The sequence below is a fragment of the Pleurodeles waltl genome, chromosome 6 (genome assembly GCF_031143425.1).
Source record: "Pleurodeles waltl isolate 20211129_DDA chromosome 6, aPleWal1.hap1.20221129, whole genome shotgun sequence".
NCBI lineage: Eukaryota > Metazoa > Chordata > Amphibia > Caudata > Salamandridae > Pleurodeles > Pleurodeles waltl.
The window spans coordinates 201,696,722-201,717,628 of NC_090445.1; positions in this window are offsets into that span (position 1 = coordinate 201,696,722).

Sequence of the window (20,907 nt, forward strand, 5' to 3'; positions counted from 1 at the left end):
GGGGCAGATAGGTGGCTGTGCTCCTATGGGCAGCACAGGGCATGTTCTCCTGCCCCATTCATACAGGATAGTCTAACCTGGCGCCTGTGTGTACGCAGGTGCATTACCATCTAGGGGAGATCATACGTCACGTGGCAAACACATGAAAGAAACACGCTTGCAGAAGATAGGGTATATGGCCTCTACTCAGTGGAGTAAACATGCCCCCCACCTCAACCCTCAGGGTACCCCCCTCAGCACAGTACCCTGGCTTGAGAGCTCCTGACAGAATCCGGAAGGGGGGGCCGCCATGTCCCTCTCTGGTGGGCCCCCTTCACATTTCGTTACGCCACTGACTCGACTGCACACCCTCTCGCCCCAACGGAGCACCGGCTGGAAAGACGGCCCCGCCCCTCCCACCGCTTCCCTAGCCGAAGGCCTGCGCGCATATCGCCAGATTGCCCGGGCACCGGAGCATGCATTATGCATGGGCTTCGCCTCCTCGGCAGCGCCATTGTTCGACGCAGGCAGTAGATGGGCGGGTGGCAGAGTGTGGGAGGGCAGACGCCAGCCTGTCTGCAGAGACTACACCAGTCTTGTCATTAACTTCTCCCTGGGCTCCCATTAACCCTCCGGGGGAGGCTGCAGGCTCCCCGCTTTGTTCCTCCCCTGCCGCACTCCGGATTAGTCCTGTTGGGATCCTCCCCACCCGGCTCCTCCCTGCTACCCCATCCCCGGGCACAGCTTTGGTGGGGTCCCTCTCTCCCACCGGCACTGCATGAGTGCTTCAGACTTAGCTTCCCCTCAGAGCCCCGTGGGCTGCGCACATTCCGTGGCCGACAGTCACACGTTCAAAGATATTTTAAGGCAAACGCTTTTACCGATTATTATAAATGCTGTGTTTTCTTTTGGGTGGTGAGCGTGTTTTAAGTAGTCGCCATTTTAGGCGCGTGGGGTTAAAGTGATGTGACCGAGATCACACGTTTTCATTCAGGAAGGTAGGCCGGGATTCGTACTTCGGTTTAGCATGAACTGACTGTATGGCGAATACACGAGGAATGAACACCTGATGTGGTATTTGCACGATCTGTACAGTCTTGTGGCATATTGGTTACAGTAATCCATATACAATATTTAAGAGACAGTGGAATTAAAAAAAATAGCAATCTTTATATTTCAATATATAGCTGTGGCACCCTAACACCCTTAACAAGACTCAGATCCGTGGTGCGCGTCTGGTGCCTTCTGTGGTGTGACCTCAAGGGAGCCGCACACGCTTTTGCTGAGTTTGGTGTTATGGCTTTCGTGGCCACGGATATGCCCAGATGTGGTCGCTGTGCTCACTGATCTGCATATGCCTGCGTCTCATCAGAAGCAGCATGGTTGGCTAACTCATGAGATGAAATGCTGCCCCAAATGACTGCCAGTGAGTGGTCAGACTGCTTGCCAGCATTACTTCCATATGTGGGTCCATTGCGCACCGTGGCACTGTAACAAAGCTGCACCCAGCTGATGAAGCCATAATAGATGAAACTGATCTTGGGTTGTTTGTTTTCTGGTTTAGAGAGGACATGGCGGGACAGTTCCCACTTGACTGTTCCCACTGTAACAGAATCAAGGCTGAGTTGCTTATGGTTAGGTGGCATAGTGGGCAAAAAATCAATGGGTTGGGATGCTACCCGAGCCAGCGAATGCCATTGGTTTGTCTGTTTGCAAGCATTACTCCCATCACATTTGTGTGTCTGGTGTAATACACCAAGTTTCCAAGGGTATGCCAAGATATGGGACCTGTGCTCGCTGTGCAACTGGAAACACGCTGCACCCTATTCAAGAGGCCCAACTAGGCCATAACCGGTCTTGGGTTGCTTGTATGCCACATCAGATATGACTCGGCTATTGGAACAGGACTCAAGACTAATTTGCATATTGCTGGGTCTAATCTGAGGTGGCATTGTGGGCAAAAACGATGGGCTGAAAGGCTGCCCTGAGTGATTGTCAGTGGTTAGATCATTTATAGCATTCTTCACATCACTCTTTATGGGTTTTCTTGAGCAATATTACATCACATGTACTGAAAGCATGGTCAGACTATATTTGATGGGATCCATAATACATATCTGGTCTTTTTTTTAAATAAAATAAATACTGTAAAACTGCAAGAATTGAAGCAAAACTGTCTCATACTTTGATGTCATATAGATTTGAGAGGAGCAGTTTTGGAATTTGTTGAAAGTTCATTGTATAGTCTGTTCGCAAGTGTGTACATAATTTTGCTACTTGTGGTCTGTATGTATTCTCAATTATTGGGTAATTAAGTTTCCTTGCTGTTGTTACACATTCCATGTAATGACTGCAGGAATAGTTTGATTTATTTGAATATTAGTGTGCAAAGATCCACTAGTACAGATTTGTATTGTTTCACTAGTATTCATCACCAATAGTGACAAACTTAAGTATTCATGTGTCTAAAATGTGCGTTACATTCTCACATGTGTGTGGTAGATTCTCATGTTCAAATCAGACTATCAGAAGACTATCAACCATATATGGTCTTGTATTGAGATTCCCACTTCAGACCGCATCAGACGATTGTGGCAGAAAGCAGCCTTGGTAAGGGTCTTGAGACGTCACCTCTGTATAATGAAATATTACTTTTACAGTGTGTCCTAGTTTTTCACTCCTTTGTTTTTGTACTATTTTATTCTAGATGGACTAATTTTACAGACACTCATGGACAGTAATTTCCAAACATTCCAATTTGACATATTAGCAGTCGCGTCTTGCTTCACTAAAAAGGGGTGAGATGTGTGCAGCGCGGGGGGCTGAAAGGTTTGCAGCTTTTGCTGCTGGCAGGGAAGCGATGCTCCTCCGCCTTGAGGAGCTGCCCCTGCATACTAGGCATTCATGGAGTGAGAGCCCCTATTTCACTCACAAATCAAAGCATACCTTTATGAAAACAATAAGTGTTCATTTTAACTCTTATTTTCCTCAATTAGAATTGTTCTATTCTAGGTTATATTTGTACTACTCTGGGATGAATATATGTACCTTTAACAGTTTATATTAATTTATGTTAGGAATGCAATTTTAATGTATATTTCGTTTGTTTCACTGCAGATCACTATGTCTGCACTGAGAACACTGGTCATCTGTTTTTGGGTTGTATATAAGTATAACCAATTGCACTGTTTAGAATTCAACTTTATAATACCTTTGCACGCAGCCTTGAGATAACCCTAGGCATAATCTGCTACAAAGGGTGAAACATGTCAGCTAGGGACTAATTAAGAGTACAGTATTATGTAAGCCGATCATTACAATACAAAATAAAAATTGCCTCCAAAATCATTTACCTAGACTCGTGTTCATCTGTTCAACAAATTAAAACATACAAAATAGGATAGTGGATGCTGAGCTGCTGGTATTACAATGTTATGTTCCATGATCTAATACCTAATCTTCCTGAATATAAGGAAAACGCAGAAATATACATCACAGTAATTTTCTAACAAGGGTTTGCGGTATTAGAAAGAGGAGTGCTCTTCACAACCTTTCTGCTGGAGATTAGTTTCCGATTTGGTCTGCACTGCTGCTTCTTTTTGTTTTATAATTTGCATAGGTGAGGGGAGACACCCTGCTTCCTGGCCCCTTTCCACCTTATGTTGCAATAGGCGTATGCTGTGTGCACGTGAGAGCGATGACTCTTCTTTGCATGGTGTGTACCAATGTGAGTCAGTGTTGTGTTACGTTACAAGAATCTGCACAGGAGCTGCGCACCAAGCCCAACTGAACTAGTTCTGGAGTCTTTCTTGAAGGAAGCAAATTCCAGATTGAAGCACTAAGCCATCAATGATGCCAGCTGAAGTTTAGGCCTCCCATTGTTGCTTGCAGTCACATAGGCCCATGCCTTTAGTGATAGGAAGCAGTCAGCTGCTTGCCAAACTTGACATATTGGCGACTGCCTCTGCTCTAGTCCCATCTAACTTTGAAAGTCAGCAATTTCCTCTACAGTTTAGCAAAATCGCAGATCTTCCTAACGCGATTGTCATATCCATTCTTGATGTCAGTGCTAATGGTACCTTAATCCTGCATTAGTAGTTGCAGGATGTAATACCTAACTCGCAAGTATATGCCAACGGTGCTACAAAGGCCTTTCTAAGTATCAGGTAACCAGAGTCCACAGAGTCCAAAATATGTCTTCTGAGCATGTCAAAAGACGTAGCCATGTTGCCCCCCTGCTAAGAAAACTACAAACACACACACCTCTAAGGGCCTGATTTAAGAAGAGTGGTGCTGCACCAAGTGCAGCGTCACTTTTCTTGCACCCCTTAGCGCCCCCTAACTCCACCAGGTACGCGCTGTATCTAAGATACGTTGCACCATGGCAGTAGTTAGTGAACTAGCGTCAGAATTTTTGACTCTAGTTCGGAGCTTTGCAGGATTAGCGTAAACAATGTTGATGCTAATTCTGCAAAGGCCATTGAGGCCAATTGTAAACAATGGTGTGCCTCCTTAATAACACCTGCTCTGCGGAGGCGTTAAAAGTGCTGAAAAAAATGATGCAAAGAAATCTCTTAGATTTCTTTGCGCCGTATTTTCGCCCCCCCTAACGTGGCACAAGGAGGCGCTAGGTGCTCTTAAAGCTGCCCCTAAATGTCTAGAAGGTGGTGTGCAGTGTAGCTCTGGCTCATTTCGCTTGTACACTTTAACCACATACTTCGCCAAACGAAGTATAAGTAGGTTGAGTTGGGGACTCTTAGAATTTGATTTCCTTGAGTTAAATTAATCATGAACCTTCCTCAGTATCTAGATTCATGGGGGCAGCCACAGCCATCTTATATTTGGCTAAATTTATAGTGCTGCATCAAGCTGCAATGCCAGATTTTTCAATACAGCCCTCGAAGTGAGACAAATGCTTAAGTCAACTCTCCAAAGTGTGGGCCTCAGAACTCTTTCCTGCCTTTCTGCTCTGTGATCTTATTTTGTGTGCGATCAGCTGCAACCAGTGGAACTCTTACATTTCAGAGTGGCCCTACACAATGCTGAAATTGGCATAACCCGTCTTTTAGAAGGGCCTGATTGCCATGGCTTTACATCTAAAAATGGAAATAAATCTGGTGAGTTGTACCAATGACTACCCATGTAAAAGCTGAACAAGATGACTAATAGAGAAAACCCTCTATGTGATACGATGGAAAGAAGTGAGTCAGTACTGGTCTGAGACTTTCATCTCCAAGGCCAACAAGTAAGCGGGCATGTTTAATGTGTCAGTAGGCACTGAACGGTGAATCGGAATCTTGACAGTGACACCCCTGCTCATGACCACCAGTTGGAGATCAGAATCAATGCTAATTACAGTACTCTATTAGGCTACTGGCTGACTTAGAGGCTCCCCACTCGGGCAGTAGAGGCCCGCAGGCCGCGAAAGGGGCAGGGCGGGGAGGAGGCACTCAGGGGATGGGAGGGTGTGGCAGAAAAAATAAATAAAAAAAACACCTCTTTTGCGCAGTCCCTCTGTCCCTCGTCGCTGCTGCAAGCACAGGCTCCCAGCCTGCCCTGCGGCCAATCCTGATGCTGCCCAAAGCAACGTCAGGATTGGCTGGGAGCGCCGAGCCAGGGAGCGCCCAGGAAGACTGGGAGCCTGTGCAGGTTCTCTCCTGGAGACAGCCTACAGCGCATGTGTGTTTGGCCGGCCCGTGACAGCCAGCCACTGCTCAGGGGCATATCTGTCATTAGTGCAGCACATCCAGCACTAAGAACCAAGGGCAGTGCTTAGTTTGAGTTGGTGGTTGCCAATGGAGATCACTGGCACTTATTTTTCTAATCAGACATTTCCTAAGAGAGGGAAAAACACACAAACGGGAAAGTAGGAGGAAGAGAAAACAAAATATTCACAGAGGGACAAAGCAGTAATCTGCAAATGTGAGATAATGGGCCAGGGAGTGCCTGGTATTGGTTTTAAGAGGCCAAGGTGGATTCAGGACTACACAGCCTTAGTTATTGGTGCAGCAACATTTATTAGCATCAACCACAGGCTTCTGAGCAGTACTTTGGGCAGTGGGACTCTATATTTTAAAAAGTAAGGACTGCCCAAGCAAGTGGGTCACAGCCTGAAACGCATTTATAGGTATGTTCACTACCCAGCCTGGGGTGAAGAGTCCTATTTTCTTACCTTTCATTTGCTTGCACTAGAACCAATGGCACAGTAGCATCACCGTTTGCATTCATGCAGATCACAATTCCACAGCATCTCTGAGATTTGTAGTCACAACACCAGCAATAGAGCAATCAGTCGGTAATGCTAGTGCTCCACCGGGCCATGTGAGAGCTTTTTAAAATTGTAGGACAATTGACTTCATGCAATTTAGAACTTGGTAAGTGCACAATGTGAGGTAAATACATTAACAGCGATAACTAGAGAGACAAAAGCAGGAGGTTAAAAGCTGAATTACCTATTTAGCCTTCCTGCCATCCACATTGCCCCCCAAAATATTATGTGGAGTGTAAGCTTCAAGCATAATGATTTGAGGTGCGGGCAACGCCGGGCTGACCTATACGGCAATCTGGCAGTGTTAGATGGGCCAGTCTGACAGGACAGTGTGGGGCGGCTTGTGGCTATGTGTGGACTGGTTTTGTGGGGTGGAAGTCAGGATTTGTAGCTTTGTGTAGCCGGTTGAAAGCATCTTTAAATAAAGACTACATGGCAGGGTCGGACTAGGACAAAAAAAACATACCCGGGCACCAAAATAAAAGTGCTCCTCAATAGTGAATTAGATAGCTAAAAAAATGTCCCATGTTTACAAATCGAGACAGTTTTGACCTTGTAAAGACACGCTGTATGAGTTTTTTGCGAAGTATGAAGACTGTAAATATTTGAGCTTGTTGCAGACAATGTTTATGGTAATATCAGGAAAAATATCAGTAAAAGGCAACCCACCAGACGATAAAACAGGCCTACATGCAGTCAAAAAACCGACCCACACACTGACCTGCCCGACCAGTCCGGCGGCATTGCCTGCTTGCCCTAGAGGCCAGTCTGACCCTGCTAGGCGGTAAAACCAAGCAGCACTCTGCAGGCTGTGGATGCTGTTATCTTACTGCATGCCACATGGATAGACTGATCCCACTCTGTGGGTAGAAGAGCCACGTGTCGGTGTTTTTAGCTTTTTGGTAGGGTAAAATATAGCTAATTTCTCTGCCACTTTTCTTGACTATTGCCACACAAACTGCTCGTTGCAAGCACAGATAAATGTGATTCACCATCCCTCAGACAGCACGCAGTCATGATGTCTTAAAAAGTCGAGAGTTGCACGACTGACAAATGTGGATCGCCTTTTTAATACTCAGTTCATAACTGTGGGGAAATTTTATTTTATTAACGAGCAAGCAAACCTCCAGAACTACAACCAAACGGGCACCTGTCACAAGCCACACACTTGCTGTGGTCGTGTATGCTTGGTAGTTTCAAGCACACTTAAAAAATCGTAGTCCACACAATGTAGCGTAGGATAGAATTGCCCAGTCGAACCTTGAACAGAGTTTTGCCAATGCGCTCTTTCAGTCTGTTTGCCTCGTCATAGGAATCTGAAAACCCATCAAAGGTGGTGCAAGGTACATACAACTGCGAGCCAGGGGCGTGACAAATGCACAGCACCTGGCCTACGTGAGGCCGGGGTGTAAAGTGCGGTGGCCGGAGGTGGGGGGGGGAGTGGTTGCGGAGGGGGTATTCGGTGGTCTACCAGTTTCGTTACGTCACTGCTGCAAGAAACTCGTTGTACTTCCGATGCGGCTTGTGTGCCAGACAGACATGAGTCTTTTTTCCATGCCGACTACCCTTTCGCCCGTTAAAGTGCAGCGGAGAGGTCATACTAAGGATGCTGAGTCGAACTGCTCGCCTCGTGTGAGACAGGTACCTACTCGTACTTTATTTGCTCTTGTAACCTGCACACGTCACTTTTTCCTTTCGTATTGCCTCATGTAATGTAACGTTTGCTTTTGTAACAGGCTCACTTGTAATTCCTCTCCTCTTGTATCTTTACTTTGCCTATTGTGAAGCGCTCTGACACCTTCGGGTAAAGTCCGCGCTATATAAAAACGCATTAAATAAAAATAAATAAATAAATTACATGAGGGCAAACAGGCGTTGAAAGACGGGAGAGGTTATCCTTACGCTGACGTCACTGCGCCTGGGAAGCAAGGTGTTCGGGAGAGGGCAGTGAAATGTGCCAGGCATGCCAGAAAGTCGTCGCTCGGCTTTCCTTGATTCTCTTTGATTGTTTGCTGGTGTGTGGGACTTAAATAATTGCGGCTGCACCTGAGAGGTGTGTACACTACACCCGCTCTCTGTGAGGGGAGGGCATGTATCTGCAATTAAACAGATTAAGTCTGATTGTGTGGCTGCAGCCGCACTGCATCTTCATGGCTTTCAGCAAAGGCCGCCTTTGTTTTCCTTGTGTAATCTGTCAATGTGATGATTTTGTTCATGTTAAGTGGCGTCAGTACATGAATTCAGTGTAATGTTATTGTTCGCGCACACTTCCTAAATGTGCTACATAAGCCCTGGATATGTATCTTTGTTAATATAATCATAATGCATTAAAATTGCCTTCACGAGTTATTAGTGATGTCTCTCTTTCTTACTAGCGAATTGGTGACATTTCTACAAAAAAATTGCAATGGCAAAGCCAATAGGTCTCTCCCTTTGGACTTATTTGTTTTGCCAAAGGCTGTTTGCCGACCCTTTGCAGCATTGGGAAAAAACAAAATCATTTTTTCGAAGCTGTGCAGCATCAGCATAAAAGAAAACAAACTCGCTGTTATCAGATGCATCATTCTGCAGGTGTATGAATGCTCCCATTTTTCTTTTTTTGTTGACAGATGTAATGTGGCAGAGTGGTATATAAGAAAAATATATATTAAGTACATAAAAGCACTTTTTTGTGGAAGAGCGCACTTCAGCAAAAGGCAGCTTGCAGGACTTCCAAAAAGGAAAATAATGTAAATGCTCTTGGGGGTTTTGAGAGCGACGGAGAAGCAGGTGGGGTGAAGCAAACGGCAGGGGGAAGAAAACAAGAATAAAGTCAGTTGGGAGGAGCAGGTGAAAAGCAGCACACAAGGGGGAGAGAAACATGGAGCATGAGGGGCAGAGGAAGAGGCACAAGAGTGTCAATAGCACACGAGAGAGAGAGTCAGCGAGAGAGAGAGAGAGAGAGAGAGAGAGAGAGAAAACAGCAGAGTGCACTACGAGATCCCTGTTTACGGGAGGGAAGCAGAACATAAAGGATAGAGCTAGAAAACACATGCACTTTCATGGAGTGCTGAAAGAGGAAGAACAAAAGTAGCTGCCTAAAAGTGAAGCAGTGGAAGAATAAAAATGGTAAAGAGGCTATGCTTCAGAGGAGGGACAAAGACACCACTAACATGGCAAGGCATGGAATAATAAGCACCAAATAAGAGTGACAATAAAGGCAACCAATGGTAAGCAATGGATGAGCTCTAAGCCCACTTAAAATTTGTGGTAAGCCCACATTAGGTCTTTCATAACCAGACAACTTGTGCTGCCCTGTAGGTGAGACCTAAAGAGGATGAATGCTTCATGAAGGACTAGTCATAAGCCTTTCCCGGAAGTAAACAAGATTTACTGTTAAAAATTCAACATGTAAACATGTGTAGACTTAATGTTGCAAAAGAAAATAGACATTGGGGGCCATTCCGTCTGTCCATGCTGCCAGTAAAATATGCATTTCACACAGATACTTCAAAAACTGGTGTGGAAAATCGAGTCTCAGAGGAGTGGACAAAAGTATGCACTGTGAATCTGGTACACACTTACTAGAAAGTATAATTTTGGTCATTCACAAAAGGTTGTAAATGTTCTTGTCACATTCAGTTTTCAACATCTTGCATCAGTTGACCTGTTGTAAGTCTTAAACATAAATTCAAACTATTGGGAGGCTCATGAATTCAGGGGTTTGGCTAATTATGTCCATGTCTCAGAGATCAAGAGATCAAAAGAATAATGTACTGGACAAATGTAGATAGCTGGGTCACAATTAAGTGCTTATATTTGTTGCACAGATGTATAAATTGTGCTGTCACTGAATACATATGTGTAAATACAATAGTATTTATATAGTACAAACCTACCTGGGAAGCAATAAAGCATTGAACAGCAGACAAGAGCCAAGAGTTAAGATCCACAATCATTTAAATTATACAGATAAATTGTAGGCCTGGGAGAATATGTAGATTTGGGTTAAACAACCTGCCAAAATGGGAAACTCACAATATCCTCTCCTGAAGGAACTCACATCTGAATGAATTCTCAGTGGGATTTGAGAAAGTGTCCTGGTGCATACAATTTAGAAGTATTTTGCAGTTTTTGTGTGGAAGAACAGTTTTTATGAACATTTTTAGTCTTTTGTGGTGATTTGCGTAGTTTGTGGACTACCACAAAACATTGAAATGTTCCCAAAATGTTGCATTTTTTAGCTTTTGCTTAGGTTCCTTTTTCCTTCTGTTTCACGGAATGCAGAAGCAAAATTCTGTGCACCGGTGCCATTTTGCAACAGTCCATTACGAAACATAAAATAATTTCACTGTGGCCTAGAGAGTGTAGCTTTTGTGTAGAGTGCTATAGTTCCTGGAAGAGATGGATATACAATTTCTTTCTGAATGCAGGAGAATAGGAGGAGATCTGATGCCGACTGAAATGTTGTTTCTTGGGAGCACAGTTGGAGATGTCTGCCTTCTGGTCTCTTCTTTTGTGCCCATCTTCATCTCCAGTCTCTTGATACACTGGCTAATGGTGAGGCAGAGTCGACCAGCGGAGGTTACCTTCTCATACAAGTAAGCAGTGGCATTGATTCTAATGGCCTTATAGGTGATGAAGTTACTCTAAAAATTATGCAGGCTGGAGAGGGAGCCTATATATTTCTCTCACCATGTGGGTGATGAAGTCAAATTCTTCTGTCCCATTATGAAATATGTCACAGCATGTATGACGTGTTTCAGGGGAGTCACTTTTTCAAGAAAGAGAGCTGGGATAATGCCATTGTGGATTTCTGGGTGAGAGACTTGTGTCAAGCGTAAAACCAAGTGAATTAGCTTTGCCCTTCAGATGAGGGGTGAAGCCATCAAGGTGGTCCTCAGATAGCAAAGTTTCAGTCTGAAGTTGTTTGATGCTGTCGTTGAACAGGATGAATCCTGTTTATCTCAGGTTGAGATGTATGTAAGTGTTTGACATCCAATTCTAGATCAGTGTGCGGCAGGATATAAATCTCTGGATGTCACAGGGTGATGAGATTGTTAAAACACTGAACTATATTGATGTTGTTGTCGGCGAGTACAGTTCTAAGGGGGCTCCATGAGGAAGTTAAGGATGATGTTGGAGGAGATGGATACCTGGGGTACTTAGCAAGTGACGAGGAGTTTCTGGGATCATTAGGTTTCACTTCCTATCTGGACTACCTGATGGATGAGGTAAAAGTGAACCAATAAAGTACTGTCTCACTGAGTCAAACGGGTGCTTCTATGACAGTGGTCTTCAAACTTTTAATGGCCTTTTGGGTAAAGGAATTAAATCAGGATGCCCCAAAAATGACAAACATATTTTTTCACAATTGTTCTATATCATGTTGGATGCTGCAAGCAAATTAAATAATTTTATTATGGCTTGAGAGCATACCCACCAACAAATATAGAGAAAACTGTTTTTGTATTAGCTCCTTTCAGTTTATCACAGTAAATATATGCAAGGTGCAAGGTAAAACATAGCAAGCAAGGCAAACATTTCTAACTAGATTAGAGGATTTAAGGAAATTGTTGCACCTGGCCCTTTTTGCAGGGTCATCCCCAGTCTTTTTGCCTCCTCCTTCCTCCTAATTTTTCTGACCAGTTTTTGTTGGCTTTAGGGCTCTGGGTACTTTACCACTGCTAAAACAGTGCTAATGTGTATATGCTATCTGTGTAAATTATACTGTTGATTGTTTTATCCATGATTGGCATATTTGATTTACTGGTAAGTCCCTAGTAAAGTGCACTGGAGGTGCCCAGGGCCTGTAAATTAAATGTTACTAGTGGGCCTGCAGCCCTGGTTGTGCCACCCACATTAGTAGCCCTGTAAACATGGCTTAGACCTGCCTCTGCAGTGTCTGTGTGTGGAGTTTTAAACTGCTAATTCGACTTGGCAGGTGTACCCACTTGCCAGGCCCAAACCTTTCCTTTTACTATGTCAGGCACCCCTAAGGTAGGCCCTAGGTAGCCCAGGGGCAGGGTGCAGTATATGTTTAAGGTAGGACACATACTAGTGTGTTTTAAATGCCCTAACAATGAAATACTGCCAAATTCGGTTTTCACTGTGCAAGGCCTATCTCTCTCATAGGTTAACATGGGGGTGCCTTTAAATATCCTTAAAGCTCAGATTCCCTTTGAGAGCAGATAAAAATGTGGAGTTTAGGGTCTCTGAACTCACAATTTAAAAATACATCTTTTAGTGAAGTTGTTTTTTTAAATTGTCTGTTTGAAAATGCCACTTTTAGAAAGTAGGCATTTTCTTGCTTAAACCGTTCTGTGACTCTTCCTGTTTGTGGCTTGTCTGTCTGGGTCCGTTTGACAGTTGGGCTGATTTGCATCTCTTTAGACAGTGACACAAAGAGGGTAGGGGTGTAGCCTGCATATCCTGATGAGCCATCTGAGCTAGAGGGGAGGGAGAAGTGGTCATTCACACCTGAAAGGACTGTGCCTGCCCTCACACAGTACAGCCTCCAATCCCCTGGTGTGTGTGTGTGGGGCCTGGCCTGGACAAGGAAGGATCTCACAAACACTTACGTCTTTGCTTTGAAGTTTGCCAACTTCAAAGGCAGAAAGGGGTATAAGAAGAAGACCCAAAACCCCAGACTTTTAGAATCTTTCTGGAACTAAGAGGAACCTCTGCCCAGGAGAAGAGCTGAACAGCTGGAGGAGGAGTACTGTCCCATTGCTGTGTTGCTTTGCTGGACTGGCCTGCAGTTGCTGCTTCTGCCTGACAAGAGTGCAAAGGGTGAACTTTACTGTGTGTCCTGCTTGAGTAAGTTCTTCAAGGGCTTGGAGTAGAGCTTGCCTCCTGTTGGAAGAATCAGGGATATCAAAGACTTCAGTTTCCTCTTCCTACACAGCACTGGGAACTGTGTGTTTTGTCCTGTTCAAGGAGAAAAACCACTGCAACGCCGTCAACGATGCCGCAGGCCTGCACCGTGACCTGCTGACGTTGCACGGAGCCGCACTGCCCCACTTCGCACCGTGACCCTGGTCTCACCAATGCCATCATCAGACTACTTCACAAGCTGCTGCTTGCACCGCGACCTGTGGACCCCCCCCACTCCGGCATCACCTGCTCACACGGCAGCCTGGGCATCCCCGACGACACCGGTCATGCTGACACCGGCACCACTGCCTGCACTGTGGCCAGTGGACACTGCTCGTGAGGTACACAAAGCACCGTTCCGTCCCGCACTGCAGCCCCGGTCCACCGACGCCAGCACCATCGACTCCAGTGTCGTCGCCAGGCACCCCTGCCTATGCTGTGGCCCGTGGACACCGCTCGTGAGGGTCACGAGGCACCGTCCCGCACCGCCAGCTTGGGCCCACCGCAGCCCTGGTCTCACCGATGCCGCTGGACGCCATCACCGAGCCACTGCCTGCACCGTGACCTGTGGGCACCACACGACGCATCGTCCCTTTTCGCACCGCAGCCCCAATGCCATCAACACCAGCGCTCCTGACTTCATCAGCCCGGAGTTCGATCTGCAACGTGTGTGACTTCAAGGGCCCATCGACCCCCGTACTGACTCCGGAACCGACAACACAACATCAGCAATGCCGCTCTCCGGAGCTCACTGCGAGGATCATGACGCCCTGCAATTCCAAAGGTACTGTATTGTGGGTCTCACTGACACCGTAGTGGGCCAGCAATGCCGCGGCTGGCCTGAACTGTTGGTTTTGTTGATCACAACGCCGTGATAGCCCCAGGTGGAACTATAGACTTCAAGGAACTGTATTTTTGAGTAAATCTTGCAAAATTCATATCTTTAACACTGTATGTTGGATTTTTATCGTTTTGGTCTTGTTTTACACAGATAAATATTGGCTATTTTTCTAAAACTGGTGTGGTGTCCTCTTACAATGTTTTCACTTATTACTGTATGTTATGTGCAAATGCTTTACACATTGCTTCAGAGATAAGCCTGACTGCTCGTGCCAAGCTACCAAGGGGGTGAGCAGGTGTTTATGAGCGGGCATCTCCCTTATCCTGACTACAGTGAGGGTCCCTACTTGGACAGGGTGCAAACCGACTGCCAACTGGAGACCCCATTTCTAACAGAAATGTTAAAAGAAGTGTCTAAAAGCAATGTTCTATAGAGTCTAGCAGCGGCCGGTCCATATGGGCTGAGGGGCCACATCCCCCCTAGCTTTTTCCTGACCTGTGCTAAATGCGCAGACTCCTGGCTGCCTGAACTGAACTTTTCTGGGCTGAAGAAGTCACAGCCCTGTGTATGTGACCTCTTTAGCCTAGCAAAGGTCCCTTGAAGCCCTCCCCATCATGATGAGGGGGAATGTCGCTGATTGCTTCGGTCTTGGGTGCTTCAGTTTTAAGCCCTGAAATGCCCAGTGACACCTCGTCACAGAGTGGGGTGGGGTCAGAAGTCTCACTGACCCCATATCTCTCTGTGGCGAGTTTGGACTGCTGCCTTCCCTCATTGGCTGACCTTTTTTCCTTCCCCGAAATTAAGCAACTGTTTTTCAATGTGATGTATATCTGTGTTACTCCGAGGCATACTAAATGGTCCTCCTGGCCAAAGCCTGATGCCCACTTGACATCACGTAATGCCCCTCAAGGGGGCTTGGCCCACAGAATAAAGACCTTTGCTAAGGTTGTTGTTCAGTTCTTGGTGGTCAGCCGTGTTGAAGGCTTTGGAGAGGTTTAGCAGGATAGGAGGCAGGCATTGTTTTTAACTTTGATGAGTACATTGTCAGTTGCTTAAAGGGTAACTCCATTGTGCAGTGTGCCAGAAGCTGGACTGCTAGTGTGGTAGAGGGTTACTCTTGTTGCAAGTTATTCTTATCTGAGAGCAAAAACTTTGATCTTCCAAAAAGGTCTGTATGTGCCCCTCACTTATTGCCTGGCAACCAACCATGGGTAGGTGAGTATTGGAAACACCTACAAAGCAAGGTAAAACTAGAACCCTCATATCTTAAGTTGAAATACTTGCAAATCCTCTTTATTTATGCAGTGGCTGTAGTAATGTTCAAAGAAGTGAACCAAGTAAGGAAAAAATAAAAGGTGGAACTGCTGCTACTTACAGCTTATAACGATAACACCTATGCATTGTGAGCATTGGATAGCATACAGTTTAAGAAGGGTGAGGATAGGAAGCCATGGGCCAGCTATGAAATGGCTTGCAAACGACAGCACAAAAACCACACCACTCCCATGGTCAACTTATTTGCCCATCTGTTGCAGGAGCATGGCCTCTTCAGGCAACTATACTACCAAAATGGTATACATTTGTTGAGAGGTCACTGAAAGAACCCAAGTGGCTGGTGGCAGATAAAGTGCAATAGAGGAGGCCCAGCTCCATAAACTGTAACCACAACATTACTGGGTAAGTCCTGATTTGTGGGCAGTTGACCCAGAGGAGTAAACAATTGTACTGGACTTAGAGGCGCATATATCAGTGTGTTAAACAAAATGCAATATTCATAAGTTGAACAAATTGAGTAAGCGTTGGCAAAAGAGGAGCCAAAAGGCATCTTAGTAAGGGCACCATTTGCTTTTGAGGGAGACTGCATGTAGAAGAAAAAGAAGCAGAAACAAGAATGGGCAAAACGGATAGGCCTAGCCTTTGGGATCTTTTGGCTTTATTATTGCCTTCTGTCGATGCTGTGGAGCATGGCCAAAAGTAAAAAAAAAACATGCAAAAAAAGGCATGATAGCAAGAATGCTCCATTTTGCGCCAACATCATCATCATGAAGTGAGCAGATCTGAACTAGATCAGTAAAGGGAAAAAACAGAAGTAGCACAAGAGCACCTTTTTAAAGGTGAGGGGCCTGCAAAAGTTTTCTGCCTGGTGCTTTCCAAGAAAAACAAAATGTTTTGTGGGAGAGGGAAACAACTGGAGGGGACACCCGAGTGACAGCAACATTGGGCTGTGAGGAGAAGCACATAAGCTAGCAAACAGCACAGGGAAGGAAGGGGGTTTGGCAGTGGAGAAGCACATGCGAGAGAGCTTATAACAAGAGGGAGACAGCAACATGAAATGAGGCGGCAGAAGCACACGAAAGAGAGAGCTGAAAAACACATGCACTTTCTTAGAGTGGTTAACCTCTTTAGTGCGGGACACTACCTCCCTGGTGCGGGTCACGGCCAGTGGCCAACCGGGGTCACGACCAGTGGCCAACACCAGGGAGGGGGTTAAAATATCCATTGTGCACTGCACCAGGGGATTTTTTAAAATCTGAAAATACCCCGGGAGACACAGAAGATCTCCTTGCGGCCGCTTCCTGCTCCAATGGGAAAGCAGCCCCAAGCGGCCTTTCCCGACGTTTGGGAAGGCCTCGTTTGAAAGGGGAGACTCTCCACTTTCAAACAAGGCCTTCCTGAACCGGTTTTCTGGCCCTCAATGAAGGCCAGGAAACCCCACTAAACTCCAGGGATTTCACTTGGGGGGGGTCGGCCCCCTCGGCAAACGGGCGCCCCCCCAAGGAAACCATACAGCTACTAATAAAAAGAAATATATATATATATATTTTTTTTCACACCATTTGACAATTAAGTCAAAATGCGGCACTCACAGGATTACAGCAGATTGCTTTTATTACATAACAGGACCCCAAACAAACTAACTGATGGGAATAGGTCCTTCCCATGCGGGCACCGACATGAGAAGAGCGCGCCTCTTTGGATCTGTTGGAGCTGAGATATATATATATATATATATATATATATATATAAATATATATATAGATCACTTTTGTCAATGCAATGCATGTGTGGTTTCCCTGGGGGCTGCGATCGGCCCCCAGGAAAACCGGACCCACATATAAAAGTGATCTATGTATACAGTGTGTAAAAAAGACATCTATTTGAGAAAAGTCCTATAATTCACATGCTAGTATGGTCACCCCGGAATTCAGAGATGTGCAAATAACCACTGCTTCTCAACACCTTATCTTGTGCCCATTTTGGAAATACAAAGGTTTTCTTGATACCTATTTTTCACTCTTTATATTTCAGCAAATGAATTGCTGTATACCCGGTATAGAATGAAAACCCGTTGCAAGGTGCAGCTCATTTAGTGGCTCTGGGTACCTAGGGATCTTGATGAACCTACAAGCCCTATATATCCCTGCAACCAGAAGAGTTCAGCAGACGTATCGGTATATTGATTTCAAGAATCTGACATCGCAAGAAAAAGTTACAGAGTAAAGATGGAGAAAAATGGCTGTTTGTTCAGCTCAATTTCAATATTTTTTTATTTCAGCGGTTATTTTCTGAGGAAAACCTTGTAGGATCTACACAAATGACCCCTTGCTGAATTCAGGACGTTGTCTACTTTTCAGAAATGTTTACCTTTCTGGGATGCAGCATTGGTTTCACACCCATTCCTGTCACTAACTGGAAGAAGGCTGAAAGCACAAAAAATAGTAAAAATGGTGTATGTCCCAGTAAAATGCCAAAATTGTGTTGAAAAATGTGGGTTTTCAAGGAAAAAAACACAAGCCTTCTTCTGCAGCCCTTTTTGCTCATTTGTTTGAAAAAACGAAATGTTCACTGTATTTTGGCTAATTTCTTGGTCTCCTCTAGGGTAACCCACAAACCTTTAAAATCCCTAGGGTGTTGGAAAAAAAGGATGCAAATTTGGCGTGGATAGCTTATGTGGACAAAAAGTTATAAAGGCCTAAGTGCAAACTACCCTAAATAGCCAAAAAAGGGCTCAGCACTGGGTGGGGGAGGTGGGGAAGGCCCAGCAGCTAAGGGGTTAAGCAAAAAAGAAATAGTACTTTACTAAACATGAGCAGTGGAATTATAACAGTCAGCCAATCAGAGAGATGATTTTATATATATATAGATCACTTTTGTCAATGTAATGCATGTGTGGTTTCCCTGGGGGCTGCGATCGGCCCCCAGGAAAACCGGACCCACATATAAAAGTGATCTATGTATACAGTGTGTAAAAAAGACATCTATTTGAGAAAAGTCCTATAATTCACATGCTAGTATGGTCACCCCGGAATTCAAACTACCCTAAATAGCCAAAAAAGGGCTCAGCACTGGGTGGGGGAGGTGGGGAAGGCCCAGCAGCTAAGGGGTTAAGCAAAAAGAAATAGTACTTTACTAAACATGAGCAGTGGAATTATAACAGTCAGCCAATCAGAGAGATGATTAAAAGGCAATATGGCCGGGTAAGGCCAAGCACAAGATGGACAAGCTGAAACAAGAGACGACATTGAATATAAAGCAAGTGAATGAGATTGACAATAATGCCAACAAGTGGTAAGCAATGGGTGGCTGTAAACCCCTACAAGATGTGGACAGGGCCACATTAGCTCTTGTGCAACCAGACAGCTTGCACTTTCTTACCAAAAGTAAGATTCAAGCCAGCCAAATATTTAACAATAATTAGTTTTATTCAGAGCTAGAGGACATGACATTAAAAAACTCACTACGGTAATTTCTAATCCTGACTGCCCTGTTTCATCAAAATTGTGTGGACCTGGACAATTAATTAAATAATATAGTGTTTCCCTATAGAGCTGTATTTATCTCTTCTGTTGCTTCTAAGCACTGTGGAAAACAGACGTCACTGTTAACTAATATGGAACTGGACGGAAGGTTGAGTGTGTTTTGCCGAAATTTAAACTCGTGATCTTCAAATCACCACAAATCTCAGCAATAAGTGATTACCTCACTGAGCCATCCTGCATATTTAATTATGCTTAAGACCCTTCATCTGTCAAAGTCGGGGCCCTTGTAAACAGGCTAGCCACAACGATTAGGCTTTAATCAAACTGGTCATCTGTCTCACAAATAAGACAAACATCTTTTAATGAGCACCAGAGGAGACAAAAGCTCTACAAGAACCAACATCCCCACCTGGTCTCCCCTCATGGAAAATCGCACATGAAAACGCCATTTCTACAGAGACGCTTGTAATGTCTGGGAGCTCTGTCAAGAAGTAGCCTCACCCAGGAAATTGAAGCCTTTTCCCAAAATAGCAGCACAAAATCAACATCCCATCCGAAGGACTGGGAATCGGGCAGTTCCCCGGGCCCTGTCATCGCTTCACTCTCACTCAGAGCCAGGAAAAAGTGCCAGCGTAAGCAGGAAAGAGCGAAGGAGGCTGTGGGAGGAATGAGGAGGCAAGGGGTGAAATCAGGAGGGAGTGACACTCACTAACACCCTGCAGGCCTCTCCCTGGTGCCAGCTGGGGTCTGGTGTGTTCAAGCACTCTCACTAAGGTTCACAGAGAGGTCACGAGGCTGTGACCGAAGATCCACCTGCTGGTCCTTGATTCTGTCGAAAGCAAACATTCAGCAACACCGTCTGTCGCAGCTGATATCAGACACGTGCAGGGAAACACACAGAAACCAGGCATTCAAGAAAATAGTGTGCAGGGGGTGCAGACATGTTGTTATTGGTTTGTGATCTGATTTTGATCTGACATTGCAGCGCTTTCCGTGACACTCAAACAATCTGAAGTTTGCATCACAGATTGGAGTTTAATTCATCCTGTAAAGGTGCATGAATATTTCAATGAATTACACGTAATAACATTACTCTTAAATCCATTCTTTCTTGTATTGCATTGTAGAATTTGTATAGCGCTTACTGCCCTTATGTGGGATGCTGAAGCGCAGAGTCACATGAAGTACGGGTCTGATTGGAAGGGTGTTGTTTTTGTTTTGAGCGTTGGTGGGAAGTGTTTTCATGTTGTCCACATGTTGTAACATAACCCCACTGAAATGTAATTATGTTACGGGACGCAGATCCTGGCTCTTCCCCCAGTCATAACTATATGAGATGAGTCCACCCCCCCTAGACAGGCACTCCGGTGCACTATCCATTTCTTGCTTGCTTGATTGCTGATAAGTAACTGAAAGTTTACCTCCTCGTCCACTTCCTCATTCCGATCATGACTATATGAGGAAGACCCAGGTGAGTTCCGAAGTGTGCTACCACAATAAATGCCATGTTCAAACAGAACCACGTAAACAGAACCTTTATTATAACTCACATCTTGCATAAATTAAACTATAGCAGAGAGAAACCTAGTGCTAACATTGTCAGCCCCTTCACACTGAAGATGATTGTGCCTGACAAATATGAAAGTAACAGCTATGTTGCAGCCCTACAAATTTTCATCAGCGATATGCCCTGAGATTCCACCTAGGAAGCTGACATGTCTATTGTGGAACGTCTTGGGCTCGCAACAGGTGAGGTATGTCCGTGGACCTCATAAGGAGCTAAACTGATCAGCTAGACCCATTGATTCAAACTGCAGGTGGATGGCAGCATCCTCTTTATTACTAGCCCATCATTCAGGAATAGGAAATCAGCCTGGTAGAGTGAAGCCATGCTGGTCAGCTACGCCATCAGTGCACAAGGTCGCATCAGAACGTTCCAGAGGGAAAAGAGAGCATTAACTAATAGAAAATGAAGCCAACTTGGAAATGACTCAACCCCAGATCCAGATGATCAAGAAAAATTAGAAGAACGAGAAGTCTGCAAGAAAAGGCACCTAACTAAAACCTTACTAGGAAACGAAGGAGCCCCATTCTTCCACAAGGCACACTTTCTCATCAGCATATGGAATCTTCACCTAAAATTGTCACAGGAAGACCAGAGGTAGACTAACATTCATCTTCAAGATTCCTTACAGACCAGAAGC